Below are 20,253 nucleotides of genomic sequence, written 5' to 3' on the forward strand. Positions count from 1 at the left end.
AAATTCGTGGATAGCCATGGTCGTTCGTTGGAATCGAGCCCTTGAAGTTTCGTCAAAAACCCACCCCGACGCCTCGGATTTTGGACGATTCCAACCGCATCGGACCTCTGTTCGCCTCAACGCCACTATATTTAGCTTCCTCGTCACTGTCCGCTCAAAACTCAACCGGTGGGTCACGTTGTAGTCGCCGTTCGCCGCCGTGGGTAAGCTTCGATGTTAGGATTTGTTTTTTTTTTTGTAATTTAAAAGAAATAAGGGTTTTTTAAATATAATAATATTTTTAATATTTTTAAAAAAAAGAAAGTTTTAAAATTATCTGATTGTGTCACGTGTCACTTAACGGAGAAAACTAACGGTCCGTCACGACGTGACCCGTTCTGAGTTATGGAATGTAACGTTAGGTACCAAACTGGAACAAAAAACCTTAGACACTGAACTGAAAAACAGAGATACGTTAGACACATTTTGTATATTAAAGCCTTTTCCTCCACACCTACACTTTTCAATCTTATATATAATTATTTTTAGATAAAAATTTGTTATTAATATTTATACTATATTTAAATTTAAACCACCTACATTATTCTTATAAACACCAGAGCATCCAAGACATACAATGATTTTTTGACTTGTCTGCTGAAAAGTCAACAAGTGTAGGCAACTTTCGGTGGGTTTTTTGACAACAATATTTTCGGTGCAAATGGCAGCTGAAATTGTTGAATATTTTGGATGGTAAAACTATGCAATTAGTCATTGAAATTTAGGGTACTTACAAATTAGTCCTTAAGCTTTAACTATAAATACCCTATCTCATTTAGCTTCAAAATCATCCCAAAGCATTCTAGCTTTCTTCCAATACTAGAGAGATTTTAGAGAGTTTCTTGAGAGTTGTTTTCTCCTTTTTATCTAGAGAGAATTATCATTGTTTTCTCATTGGTAGATCGAGAGAGGTTGTAATTCCTATTTTCTCATAGTGAAATTCTTCTACCGTTGCCCGTGGTTTTTACCCTATATTATTCAGGGGTTTTCCACGTAAATTTTGTGTCTCTTTTATCTTCATTTTTATTTTCTCAAATTATCAGTTGCGATTTTGCTCTATCCGATAGCCGTCTTCCGCAACAATTGGTATCTTAGCTAGATTAGAGTGTGTAATATCTACTTATTGTCTTTGTGGTTGCCACCAAAAGGTGGATCATCCAACATAAGAAAATAAGAAGTTATTACCCATTCTTTGAAGGTTCTAGAGAACTATTCACGATAGTGAAATAGTGGGAGCTATCCGTAAAAGAAGCTATGGCAACGAAATTTGATATTGAAAAGTTCAATGGGAGAAATTTCTCATTGTGGAAATTAAAGATGAAGGTCATCCTGAGGAAAGACGGGTGTCTAGCGGCTATCAGTGAAAAACCGATGGATTTTACAGATGACAACAAATGGATCGAGATAGACGGAAATGCTATAGCAAACTTTCATCTAGCATTAGCAGATGAAGTATTGTCAAGCATCGAGGAGAAGAAGACAGCTAAGGAGATATGGGATCATCTCACCAAATTGTACGAGGCTACATCGCTGCACAATAAAATTTTCCTTAAGAGGAAATTGTACACTCTCCGTATGCCAGAATCTACTTCAGTGACGGAGCACTTAAATACACTGAACACTTTATTTTCTCAGCTTACATCCTTAAGCTGTAAAATAGGAGAACAAGAACGTGCTGAACTTCTACTTCAAAGTCTACCGGATTCATACGATCAACTCATCATCAACTTGACAAACAGTAATGTCACCAGTTTAGTCTTCGATGATGTTGCAGCTGCTGTTCTACAAGAAGAAAATCGGTGCAAGAACAAGGAAGACAGACAAGTAAATCTGCAACAAGCATAAGCGTTGACAACAGTGACAACGATGAGAGGGAGATCAACAGAACGTGGCCAAAGCAGCAGTCACAAACATGGTAGATCGAAGTCGAGGAGCAAGAAGAATTTAAAGTGTTATAACTGTGGAAAGAAGGGTCACTTGAAGAAGGATTGTTGGAGTCTAAATAAAAACTCCAATCCACAAGGCAATACCGCAAACACTTCAGATGATGGAGATGCTCTATGCTGTGAAGCGTCAACCACCGTTGAAGGCAGAAAAAGATTTGCAGATATATGACTCATTGATTCAGGAGCAACATATCACATGACCTCAAGAAGAGAATGGTTCCATCATTATGAACCTGTCTCAGGAGGATCTGTGTATAGTTGCAATGATCATGCCTTAGAGATCATTGGCGTGGGAACCATCAAATTGAAGATGTACGATGGAACAATTAAAGTTGTTCGAGATGTGCGGCACGTGAAAGGCCTGAAGAAAAATTTATTATCCTACGGATTGTTGGATAATAATGCAAGCAAGATTGAAAAACGGAAAGGAATCATGAAGGTGTTCCATGGAGCGCTTGTGGTACTGAAAGGCGAAAAGATAGCAGCAAACTTGTACATGCTGAAGGGAGAGACTTTGCTAGAAGCAGAAGCCTCTGTTGCCTCATGTAGTTCAGATTCTGCAATGCTATGGCATCAAAAACTTGGACACATGTCAGAACAAGGAATGAAAGTTCTTGTGGAGAAAAAGCTACTTCCAGGCTTAACAAAGGTAACATTTCCTTTGTGTGAGCAATGCATAACAAGTAAGCAGCACCGGTTGAAATTCAACACATCAAATTCTAGAGGCAAAAGTGTTATAGAATTGGTTCACTCTGATGTATGGCAAGCACCGGTTACATCTCTAGGCGGAGCAAAATATTTTGTCTCATTTATTGATGACTACTCCAGGAGATGTTGGGTGTACCCTATTAAGAAGAAGTCAGATGTGTTTTCAACTTTCAAAAACTTTAAAGCACGGGTGGAACTTGATTCTGGAAATAAGATCAAGTGTTTCAGAACAGATAATGGAGGAGAATATACAAGTGAAGAATTTGATGACTTTTGCAGGAAAGAAGGCATCAAAAGATAGTTCACAGTGGCGAACACTCCTCAACAAAATGGAGTGGCAGAGCGGATGAACATAACCTTGTTAGAAAGAACAAGAGCAATGTTGAGGGATGCAGACCTAGAAAAATCATTCTGGGCAAAAGCAGTCACTACCGCCTGTTATTTGGTGAATCGAGCTCCATCAACTGCAATAGAGCTGAAGACACCAATGGAGATGTGGACTGGTAAACCAACTGATTATTCAAACCTCCATGTATTGGAAGTATTGTGTACGTGAGTATAACCCCAAGAAATTTCAAAGCTAGATCCAAAATCCAGGAAATGCAAATTCTTGGGGTATGCTGATGGTGTAAAGGGGTATCGCTTGTGGGATCCCACTGCCCGCAAAGTGATGATTAGCATGGATATTATCTTTGTAGAAGATAAGCTACAAAGAAAAGAAGACGATGATAGCGCTGAAAAGTTAGAAACTACACAGATACATGTGGAAAATGAGGTTGAACAAGGATATTCTTCTGAAGTAGAATCAACACATGATGAACAAGAACCAGAGAGTTCTGAAGCTCCAACAACTCGTTAATCAGATCGTGTGAGAAGACGTCCCAATTGGCACTCAGATTATGTTATAGAAGGTAATATTGCATACTGCCTTTTAACAGAGGACGGTGAGCCATCAACATACCAAGAGGCAATAAACAACTCAGATGCTTTCACTATGGATGATGGCGATGCAAGAGGAAATTGAAGCCCTTCATAAAAATAATACATGGGACCTTGTGCCACTACCACAAGGAAGGAAGCCAATTGGTAACAAATGGGTCTTCAAAATCAAGCGAAATGGTGACGATCAAGTTGAGAGGTATCGTGCAAGACTGGTGGTCAAAGGATATACTCAAAAAGAAGGTATTGATTTCAATGAAATATTTTCTCCTGTGGTTTGACTAACAACAGTTCGAGTAGTTTTTGGAAATGTGTGCTACATTGAACTTACATCTAGAGCAACTAGATGTTAAAACAACTTTTCTTCATGGAAATCTTGAAGAAGAGATTTACATGCTCCAGCCTGAAGGTTTTGAAGAAAAAGAAAATAAGAACTTGGTTTGCAGGTTGAACAAATCTCTGTACGGTCTAAAGAAGGCGCCGAGGTGTTGGTATAAGAGATTTGATTCCTTCATTATGTGCCTTGGATATAACAGACTTAATGCAGACCCCTGTGCTTATTTCAAGAGGTCTGGTGATAACAATTTTGTTATATTGCTGTTGTATGTGGATGGCATGTTGGTTGCAGGACCCAACAAAGATCATATTGAAGAATTGAAGGCACAACTGGCTAGGGAATTTGAAATGAAGGACTTGGGATCAGCAAACAAGATTCTAGGGATGCAAATTCACCGAGACAGAAGTAATAGGAAGATTTGGCTTTCACAAAAGAATTACTTGAAGAAGATCTTGTCACGATTCAACATGCAAGATTGTAAGCCAATTTCTACCCCTCTTCCTATTAACTTCAAATTATCCTCTAGTATGAGTCCTAGCAGTGAAGAAGGGAGGATGGAGATGTCTCGAGTATCGTATGCATCAACAGTGGGAAGTTTGATGTTCGCTATGATATGCACAAGACCAGACATTGCACAAGCAGTGGAAATGGTTAGTCGGTACATGGCGAATCCAGGCAAAGAGCATTGAAATATTGTAAAGAGGATTCTAAGATACATCAAAGGGACCTCAAATATTGCATTATGGTACGGAGGATCAAACTTACTAATCAATGATTATGTAGATTCTGACTATGCAGGGGATTTGGATAAAAGCAAATCTACTACAGGATATGTATTCAAAATTGCTGGTGGAGCTGTAAGTTGGGTTTCAAAATTGCAGTCAGTTGTGGCTACATCCACAACAGAGGCAGAATATGTAGTAGTTATACAAGCCAGTAAAGAAGCAATTTGGTTGAAGATGCTATTGGAGGAGCTTGGGCACAATCAAGAGTATGTCTCTCTGTTTTGTGACAGTCAAAGCGCCTTGCATCTAGCAAGGAATCCATCATTTCATTCAAGGACAAAACACATACGAGTTCAGTACCATTTCATTCGTGAAAAGGTGGAAGAAGGGACGGTAGATATGCAGAAGATCCATACCAAAGACAACATAGCAGATTTCATGACGAAGGCGATCAACGCTGATAAATTTACCTGGTGTCGATCCTCCTGTGGCCTGTCAGAAACATAAGCAGCATGAAGGTACAAGGTAGAAAGAATGGTGTGAAGATATGATTGTTCCAATCAAATATTCAAGTGGGAGATTGCTAAAAAGTCAACAAGTGTAGGCAACTTTCGGTGGGTTTTTTGACAACAATATTTTCGGTGCAAGTGGTGCAAATGGCAGCTGAAATTGTTGAATATTTTGGATGGTAAAACTATGCAATTAGTCATTGAAATTTAGGGTACTTACAAATTAGTCCTTAAGCTTTAACTATAAATACCCTAGCTCATTTAGCTTCAAAATCATCCCAAAGCATTCTAGCTTTCTTCCAATACTAGAGAGATTTTAGAGAGTTTATTGAGAGTTGTTTTCTCCTTTTTATCTAGAGAGAATTATCATTGTTCTCTCCTTGGTAGATCGAGAGTGGTTGTAATTCCTATTTTCTCATAGTGAAATTCTTCTACCGTTGCCCGTGGTTTTTACCCTATATTATTCAGGGATTTTCCACGTAAATTTTGTGTCTCTTTTATCTTCATTTTTATTTTCTCAAATTATCAGTTGCGATTTTGCTCTATCCGATAGCCGTCTTCCGCAACATTGTCAAGTGTCTGTATTTCTTGAACTAAACACACCATTTCATTATTTCGACATGCAAGGACGAATCTAGGAATTAAGAGAGGTTGTGACCTTAATCGATGAATTTTCAGTTTTAATATTTTATATATTAAATTTTTTGTTTAAATAATAATAAAATTTTATTTTAACACTCTTAATTCATAAATTTCAATTTAATTTGTTTAAAATTAGAGTTTTCATATATAAATAACGGGCCTTGCTAAAGGATTGGTTTATTGAAATTAATATCAAGTACATAATCATTGGGTATTAGAATGAGTTGGATTTAATGTTGGGTTGTGATGAATTCACGTTACTCATGGTTTATCAATTATTCAAGCCGCAACCATAACTGCGTAGATTAGATGAATCCAACTTTTAGCAAGTCCCATAGATTTATTTGGATCTTCCGAGAAATTGTTCGAGCAGTGACTTAAAAAGCTGAAGGCGTGCGGGCTCATTAGTCATTAGCGATATAGGAATGTGCCCAACTCCCCACTTTAATGCCATTTAGTAAGCAAAAAGCCACCGAATACGGCTTCAGATTGGCCTCAAATTGAACCCTTGAAAATAATGATTCTTTTTGTCTAGTTTCATATTAATTTATAATTTATTATATCTTTCGGAAATTTATTTTTTTATTCATTTATTGATGGAGTTAAATCTATTTACATATATTTTTTGTTTAAATTTTTGGTTAGATTTTTAATCTTTTCCTTGCATGGATATTGTATCATTTTTAAGTGTTTAGTTTTTATATCGGTGATTATAGAAAAATATCATAATTATGTGTTTAGTTTTCGTTTATAATTGTAGACATTATTATATTTTAAATATTTTATCTTTTTAATAAAACTAATGGTTTTATAAAAAAACTTTTAGTTGAACCCATTAAGTAGTCTTAATGGTTAAAGAGAATACTATTCTCTCTATAAATATTGAGTTCAAACAGTTGCGTTTGCAGATATATGTACTGTGTACATTGTCAATGACTAAGAAAATTTTTAAATATATACTATATGTAATCACCTTATACCATTAAAAAATAATTGCGATGACATCATCATTTTTCTTTTAATTGCATCCGTTTAATATTTTATTAAATTAAAATTATCAATTAATTTTTTAGTTAAATTAACTTAAATATAATAAAATGTGGACAGTCCACATTTTTCGTACTTTGTCCATGTTTCATTTTTCGTACTTTGTCCATATGTTTCATTTAAGTTCATAGGAAGTATCAAACTAATTTTCGACATTTATTAACTAAGTGCATGAATCCTTCGTTCAATGAGAAATTCCGTAGACTTTTAGCCTTACGCGAACACGTGTAGAAAATAACAGCTCTTTTTTAAACTTGCTTTTTGCAGTTGAAAATTCCATTGAACATGGACACGACAATAGGGGGAGGGGAATACTTGGTTGTACAAGTTCATAAAAGTTTTAAGAAAATTGTTGGGCGAATCCTCCTTAATTGAATTAGGGAAATACATTATATGTTTAGTTAATGCAGGGGTGAACATTCGATCAGGTCTAGTCGAGTAAAAAATTTGAGTTATTTTAGCCAATGACGGATCCAGAAATATTTTTTAGGGTAGACTTACATATACTAATAACAAAAAAAACTTGTATGAGGTAGGTACAAATAAAATTTCAAGGTGGACACCATCAATAAAATTAATAACTAATATAAAGAAATTCAGATTTTATGACCTCTATGTACATCCACCATTGATTTGAGTTGACGAGTCATATTTTGTAATTCGAACTTAACTTAAATTTTTTTCAAGTCGAGTCTAGTTTAAGAAATTTAAGTTGAGTTATTCGAGTTTAGATACAAATTTTATTATAATTATTTATAGTATTATGGTAAGGATTAATTTCAATTTTTCGATTTTCTCTAACCATATACGATATATATATATATATATTCATATTCTTTTCACATTATAATGTTATTTAATATATCAAATACAATCTAAAATTATAAAATATATTTACAATATTATATTTTAAAGAAGATATTTTGAGGGTAAAGTATTGATTAGAGTATAAAAGAGTCAAATAATTGATGGGAAAAAAAAATTTACAAATAATTGCAGTCAAAAAATCAAATTGAGTAAAATGTAAAATTAATGGACTAAATAAAAAGAGAGTATAGTTTTAGTAAAAAAAAAATAGGAATTGAAGTTACATAGTATTCTATAGTGGTATAAGAGCATGTGGCTCAAATTTGATAAAAAAAATGGACTTAAAATGAAGGATGAATTGAAGAAATAAGAAAATCATGAAAAATTAAGGGATTAAATTGAAAAATTAAAAAAAATTCATCAAAAAGAGGAATTGAAAGCACATAGGTATCTTACAGTGGTTTAGGAGCATGTGGTTCAAATTTGGTAAAAAATAGACTTAAAATGAAGAGGACTTGAAGGAATAAGGAAATCATGGACTAAATCACAAAATTGTCAAAATAGTCGGCCAAATTTTCGGTTTTTCGAATAACTCGAAATTTCAAAATTTCAACTGAACTCGAACTAGAAAACCGAGCCGATAATTCAAGTTGACTCGAATAACTCGAAATTGAATAAAAATCGATTTTTCGAGACGAATCGAGTTTTGTTCACCTGTAAATAAATGTATCAATCCACACTCGGACATGATTTATATTGAAGTAATATTTCTTATATAACTTCATGTATGATAGAGTTGTCTAGAAATTATATATGATGATCGTTAAATTATCCTGTTGTTATACTATAAATAGGCGATTTTAAGAAGATTATGTAAAAGTATAAGTGAGACAACTTTGAGAAAGAAATTATTTTCCTCAAAGCGAGAGATAGAGAGCTAACACTGTTGTGACATCGAATTACATTGTTTTTTAAGATATTGTATAAACCATTCATATTTTATGAAATATTTTTGTAATCCTACTTGATGGTGGAAGATAAATTTATATTGTACAGTCTTTCCCAGTTGCTTGAAGAATTCAAGTCACTGTGTCAAGATTAGAGGCTAAAATGTATTTGGAGGAATGACCGCGCTGTTAATAAGAAGCTAAATGGGATCCAACCCAAGTTTCTATGGCATGGGCTGTGGCCCGTGATCAGTGTACGACATTGTTCTCTCGCTACCTATCCTCAAATAAGGAAAGAGCGGATTGTTCTCTTACATGACTGATCACCATGCTTTCATTCCCGTCTCGGCATATAACAAATGAAGTCTCTCAATCTTCAGATCTTCCTGCAAACCGCACAGGATATGCTTTTGGCTACAAACATGTCAAGCTTATTCACCAGGGATCCATCATCCGTACACAGCTACCCAACCATATTTCCAGAGATTTGCAGAGGATTTGGGTTACACAAGTGTGAGTTATCATATTATGACACTAATATACTAATAAGGCATCGTTGTTTGCAAACTACACTTTGAAGACACGTCTCCCCCCTGGTGTAAGGGAGTCGAGCAACCTGGAAAGATGAAATTAAAAAAAGAAAAAAAAGGTGGGGCTTTCACTGCCTTTAGGTGTAGAATTTCAATTGGATTTTTATGGGGGAAAAAAGGAGGTATCTTATGTCGAAAGGCACCATATGGAACCTTCTAAAATGCCTGCTTCATGGCCGACCCATCCACCTGCCAAACATGCTACCCTTCATCTCCTTTTCATGTATGTAATGGGATTTTATTTCTTTCTTCCTGAGTTGTGACAGGACCGGGTCGAGCTTTCTTGGCTCTTGGATGCTTTGACTTGCAAAAACCAAAAACACTCGTCGAATTGCAATTTTGCATCCAAATAAAAAAAACTTGCTCAAATTATTGCCTTCAACTTCTTAAAGCTCGATATTTATCTTAAAGATAGAAGATATTTTAGGAAGAAAGGTCAAAGGAAGATACTAGTGGCTTGTGCCTACCAGTCTGGAGACATAAGCTAGAAAGTAACTGAAGCCAGAAAGATCGAAACACCTCTCTTCTCTCTCATCATACTTATCAACAACAAAACAAACCCGTCTCAATAATTTCATCCCATCATCAACAAACATCCTATTTTTGTTGCGGAAGACGGCTATTAATAGAGCAAAATCGTAATTGATAATTTGAGAAAATAAATGAAGATAAAAAGAGACAAAATTTACGTGAAACCCCTAAATAATATAGGGTAAAAACACGGGCAACGGTAGAAGAATTTCACTATGAGAAAATAGGAATTACAACCTCTCTCGATCTACCAAGGAGAAAACAATGATAATTCTCTCTTGATAAAAAAGAGAAAACAACTCTCAAGAAACTCTCTAAATTCTCTCTAGTATTGGAAGAAAAGAGAATGCTTTGATGATTTTGAAGTTAAATGAGATAGGGTATTTATAGTTGAAACTTAAGGACTAATCTTATAAATACCCTAAATTACAATGACTAAAATTAATTATCCCATTACCCAATTTCAACAAAAATTAGGTACCTAATTTTTGACTTTGACAAAGCACCATTTGGTGCCTACATTATTTGACTTTTAACAATCTCCCACTTGAAGATTTGATTGGAATAATCATATCTCACACCATTCTTTCTACCTTGTACCTTCATGTTGCTTACGTTTCTGACAGGCCACAGGAAGATCGACACCAGGTAAATTTATCAGCATTGATTGCCTTCGTCATGAAATCTGCTATGTTGTCTTTGGTATGAATCTTCTGCATATCTACCGTTCCTTCTTCCACCTTTTCACGAATGAAATGGTACTGAACTCGTATGTGCTTTTCCTTGAATGAAATGCTAGATTCCTTGATAGATGCAAGGCGCTTTGACTGTCACAAAACAGAGAGACATACTCTTGATTGTGCCCAAGCTCCTCCAATAGCATCTTCAACCAAATTGCTTCTTTACTGGCTTGTGTAGCTGCTACATATTCTGCCTCTGTTGTGGACGTAGCCACAACTGACTGCAATTTTGAAACCCAGCTTACAACTCCACCAGTAATTTTGAACACATATCTGTAGTAGATCTTTTATCCAAATCCCCTGCATAGTCAGAATCTACATAACCATTGATTAGTAAGTTTGATCCTCTGTAACATAATGCAACATTTGAGGTCCCTTTGATGTATCTGAGGATCCTCTTTACAATATTCCAATGCTCTTTGCCTGGATTCGCCATGTACCGACTAACCACTCCCACTGCTTGTGCAATGTCTAGTCTTGTGCATATCATAGCGAACATTAAACTTCATACTGCTGATGCATACGGTACTCGAGACATCTTCATCCTCTCTTGTTCACTGCTAGGACTCATACTGGAGGATAATTTGAAGTTAATAGGAAGAGGGGTAGAAATTGCTTACAATCTTGCATGCTAAATCGTGACAAGATTTTCAAGTAATTCTTTTGTGAAAGCCAAATCTTCCTATTACTTCTATCTCGGTGAATTTGCATCCCTAGAATCTTGTTTGCTGATCCAAAGTCCTTCATTTCAAATTCCTTAGCCAGTTGTGCCTTTAATTCTTCAATATGATCTTTATTGGGTCCTGCAACCAACATGTCATCCACATACAACAGCAATATAAATCGTTATCACCTCTTGAAATAAGCACAAGGGTCTGCATTAAGTCTGTTGTATCCAAGGCACATAATGAAGGAATCAAATCTCTTATACCAACACCTCGGCGCCTGCTTTAGACCGTATAGAGATTTGTTCAACCTGCAAACCAAGTTCTTCTTTTCTTTTTCTTCAAAATCTTCAGGCTGGAGCATATAAATTTCTTCTTCAAGATTTCCATGAAGAAAAGTTGTTTTAACATCTAGCTGCTCTAGATGTAAGTTCAATGTAGCACACATTGCTAAAACTACTCGAACTGTTGTTAGTCGAACCACAGGAGAAAATATTTCATTGAAATCAATACCTTCTTTTTGAGCATATCCTTTGACCACCAGTCTTGCATGATACCTCTCCACTTGATCGTCACCATTTCGCTTGATTTTGAAAACCCATTTGTTACCAATTGCCTTCCTTCCTTGTGGTAGTGGCACAAGGTCCATGTATTATTTTTATGAAGGGCTTCGATTTCTTCTTGCATCGCCATCATCCACAGTGAAACCTCTGAGCTGTGTATTGCCTCCTGGTATGTTGATGGCTCACCGTCCTCTGTTAAAAGGCAGTATGCAATATTACCTTCTATAACATAATCTGAGTGCCAATTGGGACGTCTTCTCACATGATCTGATTGACGAGTTGTTGGAGCTTCAGAACTCCCTGGTTCTTGTTCATCATGTGTTGGTTCTGCTTCAGAAGAATCTCCTTGTTCAACCTCATTTTCCACATGTATCTGTGTAGTCTCTGACTTTTCAGCGCTATCATCATCTTTTTTCTTGTAACTTATCTTCTAAAAAGATAACATCCATGCTAATGATCACTTTGCGGGCAGTAGGATCCCACAAGCGATACCCCTTTACACCATCAGCATACCCCAAGAATTTGCATTTCCTGGATTTTGGATCCAGCTTTGAAATTTCTTGGGAGTTGTACATCACATACACAATACTTCCAAATACATGAAGGTTTGAATAATCAGCTGGTTTACCAGTCCACATCTCCATTGGTGTCTTCAGCTCTATTGCAGTTGATGGAGCTCGATTCACCAAATAACAGATGGTATTGACTGCTTCTGCCCAGAATGATTTTTCTAGGCCTGCATCCCTCAACATTGCTCTTGTTCTTTCTAACAAGGTTCTGTTCATCCGCTCTGCCACTCCATTTTGTTGAGGAGTGTTCGCCACTGTGAACTGTCTTTTGATGCCTTCTTTCCTGCAAAAGTCATCAAATTATTCACTTGTGTATTCTCCTCCATTATCTGTTCTGAAACACTTGATTTTATTTCTAGAATCAAGTTCCACCCGCGCTTTGAAGTTTTTGAAAGTTGAAAACACATCGGACTTCTTCTTAATAGGGTATACCCAACATCTCCTGGAGTAGTCATCAATAATGAGAAAATATTTTGCTCGCCTAGGGATGTAACTGGTGCTTGCCATACGTCAGAGTGAACCAGTTCTAGAACACTTTTGCCTCTAGAATTTGATGTGTTGAATTTCAACCGGTGCTGCTTACTTGTTATGCAATGCTCACATAAAGTAAGTGATACCTTTGTTAAGCCTGGAAGTAGCTTTTGCTCCACAAGGACTTTCATTCCTTGTTCTGACATGTGTCCAAGTTTCTTATGCCATAGCATTGCAGAATCTGAACTACATGATGCAAGAGAGGCTTTTGCTTCTAGCAATGTCTCTCCCTTTAGCATGTACAAGTTTGCAGCTATCTTTTCACCTTTCAGCACCACAAGCGCTCCATGGAACACCTTCATGATTCCTTTCCGTGTTTCAATCTTGCTAGCATTATTATCCAACAATCCGTAGGATAATAAATTTTTCTTTAGACCTTTCACGTGTCGCACATCTCGAACAACTTTAATTGTTCCATCATACATCTTCAATTTGATGGTTCCCACGCCAACGATCTCTAAGTCATGATCATTGCAACTATACACAGATCCTCCTGAGACAGGTTTATAATGATGGAACCATTCTCTTCTTGAGGTCATGTGATATGTTGCTCCCGAATCAATGAGCCATATATCTGCAAATCGTTTTCTTCCTTCCACGGTGGTTGACGCTTCACAGCATAGAGCATCTCCATCATCTGAAGTGTTTACGGTATTGCCTTGTGGATTGTAGTTTTTATTTAGACTCCAACAATCCTTCTTCAAGTGACCCTTCTTTCCACAGTTGTAACACTTTAGATTCTTCTTGTTTCTCGACTTCGATCTACCATGTTTGTGACTGCTGCTTTGGCCATGTTCTGTTGATCTCCCTCTCATCGTTGTCAACGCTTCTGATTGTTGCAGATTTACTTGTCTGTCTTCCTTGTTCTTGCGCCGATTTTCTTCTTGTAGAACAACAGCTGCAACGTCATCGAAGACTAGACTGATGACATTACTGTTTGTCAAGTTGATGATGAGTTGATCATATGAATCTGGTAGACTTTGAAGTAGAAGTTCAGCACGTTCTTGTTCTCCTATTTTACAGCTTAAGGATGTAAGCTGAGAAAATAAAGTGTTCAGTGTATTTAAGTGCTCCGTCACTGAAGTAGATTCTGGCATACAGAGAGTGTACAATTTTCTCTTAAGGAAAATTTTATTGTGCAATGATGTGGCCTCGTACAGTTTGGTGAGATGATCTCATATCTCCTTAGTTGTCTTCTTCTCCTCGATACTTGACAATACTTCATCTGCTAATGCTAGATGAAAGTTTGTCATAACATTTTCGTCCATTTCGATTCATTTGTTGTCGTCTGTGAAATCTACTGGCCTTTCGCTGATAGCTGCTAGACAACCGTCTTTCCTCAGGATGGCCTTCATCTTCAATTTCCACAATGAGAAATTTCTCCCATTGAACTTTTCAATATCAAATTTCGTTGCCATTGCTTCGTTTACGGATAGCTCCCACTATTTCACTATCGTGAATAGTTCTCTGGAACCTTCAAATGGGTAATAACTTCTTACTTTCTTATGTTGGAGGATCCCTTTTGGTGGCAACCACAAAGACAATAACATATTACACACTCTAATCTAGCTCTGATACCAATTGTTGCGGAAGACGACTATCGGATAGAGCAAAATCGCAATGATAATTTGAGAAAATAAAAATGAAGATAAAAGAGACACAAATTTACGTGAAAACCCCTAAATAATATAGGGTAAAAACCACGGGCAACGATAGAAGATTTCACTATGAGAAAATAGGAATTACAACCTCTCTCGATCTACCAAGGAGAAAACAATGATAATTCTCTCTTGATAAAAAGGAGAAACAACTCTCAAGAAACTCTCTAAATTCTCTCTAGTATTGGAAGAAAGCTAGAATGCTTTGGGATGATTTTAAGCTAAATGAGCTAGGGTATTTATAGTTGAAACTTAAGGACTAATCTTATAAATACTCTAAATTATAATGACTAAAATTAATTATCCCATTACCCAATTTCAACAAAAATTAGGTACCTAATTTTTGACTTTGACAAAGCACCATTTTGTGCCTAATTTGGTGCCTAAATTATTTGACTTTTAACAATTTTTTCACAAAACAGGACTTCCAAATTGGAAAATGGGGAGTTTACAATGAATCAAACCACGTCTAAGTTCGTTGCAATTAGGAGTCATACGCAAATCCATATATTGCAGTTCTCTATTTCTGCCTTACATTCTTTATCCTATTTGCGATCACTTTTTCCCTCTTACTCGAAATGTGCAATTATATGCATGCACATTTTGTCATTTCATCGTCTTCGTCCCCAGTTTTACACCAACTTTTTTGCTATAAAAGTTATCAAACTCATCACCCTCTTTGAACTATAGTCACTTTACACAAGGTTCCATTTCCATGTCTCTATCCGCTTTGGAAGTTTTCGAATAAATTGTGCATGCTATTGTTTTCTCTTGCAAATATCTTGGTTACTTCAAACTACAATAATGAAGATATTATATTTGAAAAAAATTGCATAATATATATACAAATATATGTGGAGAGGATTTTAATTTTTTTGATAGAAGTTTGTGAAGTGTCATCCATAAGACAATTAATCGATTATCTAACAATCAAACTAACAAGCTTGGCTTACATTAATCTTTATCTAAAATGGGAAACAAACTTGGCTAGCAACTGAAGAAGGTTCAGAGACGTATATACCTACAAGGTCACTTATTTATTTATTCACTTTTGGGTTCGGTTGGAATAGCGATGTTCCCTTCCCCCACCACATTCTCGCAGCAGAGTGGCTTACATTGTCTTTGGGCCATAACAGCTCAACATGGAAAGCAAACCCTGAGTGTCGTATTTGTTGGTAACTTTATTGATTATTCTACAGATTAAGACATTAATCTCACTTTTGCTCAATTCCTCAATTAATTTACCTTTTTTAGTTCAATGCAAAACAGTGGTGTTTGGGGGGGGTAATTAATAACTTTTATCATTTGGGGTTGAAGATTTTGATGATGACTTGTGTTGGAAAGTAGAGGGATTTGATGGTAATCAATTTAGGAGCATGCATTGTCTGCTACACTTGTTATCAACCCCCTCATCTCACCATCATAATCTTTTATTTTATCTTTAAATATAATCCAAGATTACTTACTATCAGGCAACAGTATATCATCTAGCATTTCCGCACATATCATGCCATAATTAGAGAAATGATTTCTTTGCAAAATTACCCAAAACTCCCGATGTGAACTATTTCAATATAAATCTGTGGGTATAACAATTATATTTCCTATATTTAAAATGTCAAAATAATATAATTAAATATATAAGAGTACAGATCAAAGTTGATTTATTGGGTGTTAAAATAAGGAATAGTAAAGAATTGTTTAGTATAAACTAAAGGTTCAAAATTTATTTGGACATAATAATAAAATACCAGGACTTACTATATAAAGAAAATTTTCATTTTATTTTGACCAGTGTACCATAATATATACTAAATTAATAGTTTGCACCTACTAGCTTTATTTCTTAAACTTTTTAATTCCATAACCATAATTTAATTCTCATCATATCAAATATAAAAACATGTATAAATTTCCTTTTTGTTGTCATTGTTGTTGTTTTTAATATATACATATACAAAGGGCATCCTCATAACTTCAAGCTTCTTCTTTTTTCTCTCTCTTTAATTCTGGATCAAAATGCATTAACTTTCCAACAAAAAAGAGAAAAATAAGCTAAAATAGAATTTCATTGTGGGGACTCAAAAACCTCAATTACAAGGAACAAGCTTTTCCAGCAAGCAGGCGTGGATGATGTGCATCTACTTTCATCATCAAAGAAGCTTAAAAAACACAACAAATTAATTAAATTAACTTTTTAAAAGCTACTTTTCTTTAATTCTTTCCCCCAGCTCTTACCACTGTCACTTCTTTTATATATATATATATATATACACATGTAATGTAATCATCTTTTGCAAACCCAGAACAGAAATCTCTTCATTTCCTTTTCTTTTTTGGTATTGCAAAAGCTTGCTCCAAGTTAAATGGACGAATCTCAGCGAATGTGCATGGGAATGTCAACTACCCATCATCTTCCTCGACGAAAATCTATGGAAAATTCCATTTTTTCTATGAACCATGTTACCATGGTGGTGCCTGATCATAATATCGATGTAGATGACTTCTCCGACTGCTTCGGCGGCCCGCCTCGGAGTGTGCTTTGCTGGAAGTTGGCCAGTGACTTCACCCAGTCGGCATCCTTTTACGAAGAAGTTTTCCGGCCACCGGAATTCATTTCCTCTCGTTCTATGGAGGACGGACGGAGCTTGCCAGTGTTTAAGATTCCAGCAAGAGAGGAAAGGTTCTACAGTGACATTTTTGGGTCAGTTGATGATAACCGGCGTTCGAGGGAGCGGTCAAGGTCAAATTCAAAGGCGAAGTCAAACTCATCGTCGGTTCTGAGTTCCGAGGAACTGAGCCCTCTCCGGCCGGTGGTCAGAGATGATGTCGGTTTGTCGTCTTTTGCTTCAAAGCTCAGGTAGTCTAATAAGTTTATCAAAGAAAACCATTAACAGCTTTTTAACATAACTGTTTTTCAAATTGCAACTGTTTTGGCTCCGTCGTATTGATTTGACGTTTATAACCCTGTCTTCTCTTCCGGTATTATATTTGTATTAATTGGATTAATATAAGCTGGTTTAGAAAGTTGGAGTTAATTTGAAGTTCGAATTGTACTTTTTAGGGTTCCACCGGCTTCAATGTTTCTTATTAGTATCATTTAGGGTTTAGGTCAGAGTTAACATTTTCCAACTATTTGAGTATGATTTTATCACCCTAAGTTATCACTTATTAGACCATAATTTACCTATTTCTGATATTTCATTTTCATGTCCATGCTTCTTTCTCAAGTATTCCCTGTATGTGCCGACAAATTCACGAACTAAAAGGATAGTGAAATAAATTGAAAAATCTTGTGTACTTGGAGGTGCAGGCCAATCAATGTTCCATGCAGATGGAACTCAACAACAAATACAATGGTGGCAGATGAGGAAGATGCAAAGCAACAAGGGAGGCCGGCATTTCCAAGCAGTCGTTCTTTCTACAACGAAAATCTATACGTGGAAAATGAAAACGAAAACTTGATGAGAAGCTCATCCTATAATTATGGATTCAGTCGACGTGTCACTTCCCCAGAAACCATAAGCTTGGAACCCCATTCTTTTCGAAGTTTCAAAATATCAGCCGATGACTTGAGTTGAATTCCCCTGCCTCTTCAGTTGGTCATGAACCAGTCAGGTCCCCTCGTGATTCAATGAATCTAAATGAAGAAGAAGAAGAAGATGAAATTATGAGTTCTTATGTTATTGAGATCAATTCTGATCTTAGACAGAGTAATGGTGAAGCAGTTTCGATTGATGAAGCGATTGCTTGGGCCAAGGAAAGATACAATAGTCCAAGTTCTGAAAAAACCCAGTCACCTGAAACAGAAGGTGAGGTTGATTATATTTTAGTCTTTATCTGAAATTTTTATGATGAAAGCTCAAATGGATAAATAACATAATTTTTGTATATCGGTTCGCAGGGAGGTCAAATTCACATGAATCATTTGACCTTGAAATGAACGGTCATGGAAAAAATGCAATCCCCAAAGGTAAATTAGTAGCCTTTCGCTTTGTTTCTCCTCTTCAGAAGTAAACTTTAGTGTCACAGACTAAATATAAATAAATGTTTTGCTTTTAACTTAATTTGCAGGAAGATGAAGAAAAGAAATTGAAAGCAGAAGAAGAAAGAGAGAGATCAGAAGAACTTGTAAGCTACTATTGTAGATTCTCTCTGTTGATTAGTTTATGAACAATATTGGTCAACATGTACTTTTTCCTTTGATGAAACTTCAGATTAAAATGGGGTTTTGGATGATGATATGAAGCTTTGGTCATCTGGAAGGAAAAATAACATCCGACTGCTCCTTTCAACCCTTCATCAAGTAAGACACTAAACTTTAACATGGTTTAAGGATTAGATAAATTTTCCGGCAAGAGTTGAACGTGTGTTTCCTTTTATTGATTGGTTGAAATTGAACTCAGATTCTATGGCCAAGTAGTGGTTGGAATATGATCCCATTAACAAGTCTTAAAGAAAGCTCACAAGTGAAAAAGCTTATCAGAAGCTAGGTTATGTCTTCACCCAGATAAACTGCAACAAAGAGCTGCAACCCTTTCACAAAAATATGTTGCAGAGAAGCTTTTACCATCCTCCAGGTAACACGAAGAGGGTTCCCCTGATAATTTTGTGAGGAAACAGAAGTGACTCATTGCTAAAATTTAATCTAAATTCAAGTTCTAATTTGATGTCACATGATTCTAGGATGCATGGGCTGCTTTCATCTCCCAAGATGTCCTCTTCAACTAGTCCAAAGGGTCGGGGATTGAAGAACCTTTCCGGGAAGCTTGGAGCAAACAAAAACTCAGAATGAGGGTATGTTTAAAGGGCTGAAAACCGTGGGAATGTGCAAACAAGTATGTTTTATGTTAATTTGGTAGATATGGTTAGAACCGAAATTAGATCATATATATATATATATATATATTGAAGAATTTTGTATGTTCGTCTGATGTATTTACAAAGATGCCTACATTCTACCTCTCTAATTCATCAACCACGACAAAATAATCAGAACATCAATCAAAATGCTATTTGAAAATAACTTGAAGAATTGTACAATATTTCGTCCTATTCCTTTGCTTCTCTCTCTCTTCTGTTAAGGAAACCCTTCTAAAAGCTATCCTGGGAACAGGGTTTTGACCATGACGAGTGATGACTCAGTTGACAAATTTGTAAGGGAAAAAATCTGAAAATGATCTTTTTGATATCCCCTTGTTGACTCGCTTTAATCAAGGCTGAATGTCAATATTTTTTACTTTTCTTTAATATGCCTGAACAGGGTTGATGGTTGTGTTTGAACCTATTTAAACCTGAACTATCATGCAACTCTGCCCATCCATTGCGGACCACGTTTCAATTATGGATAGAGTAAATGAGGGTCTTGTTCTGCCAAAAGGACCCTCACAAATGAGAAATGAACTATTATTATTATTATAAGCCAAGTTCTATCTTCAGTACCAGGAGAGCGAAAACATGTGCTAAAGACAAGAGAACAAGTTTTCTCCTGGAAATCCAAGAAACTACCTGAGAAATATTGGTGTGTTGAACTCTTACAGAAACACAGAATAACGTTATCACATAATTGCAAAAATATGGAAAAAAATTCCATATGACACAAGGTTAAAAATAGATTGAAGGAAAAAAACGAGTTCAGAAAAAATGCAACAACAGAAATTGATAAATTTACATATGACACAGTTCAAAGAAAGAGGAAAACCTCGGATCATCAGTGCTCCTTAGTCCTTAGCATGTTAGCCAAAAGGCAATTAAATCCCA

At 35.9% G+C, this 20,253-nt stretch overlaps 1 pseudogene; it reads left to right on the top strand.

Annotated features, from left to right (window-relative positions):
* Positions 1-16,632: 16,632 nt before the first annotated feature.
* On the top strand, positions 16,633-19,373 carry LOC120190524 (annotated as a pseudogene).
* Positions 19,374-20,253: the final 880 nt, after the last annotated feature.

Source organism: Hibiscus syriacus, unplaced genomic scaffold (assembly GCF_006381635.1).
Source record: "Hibiscus syriacus cultivar Baekdansim isolate YM2019G1 unplaced genomic scaffold, ASM638163v2 tig00116962_pilon, whole genome shotgun sequence".
Lineage (NCBI taxonomy): Eukaryota > Viridiplantae > Streptophyta > Magnoliopsida > Malvales > Malvaceae > Hibiscus > Hibiscus syriacus.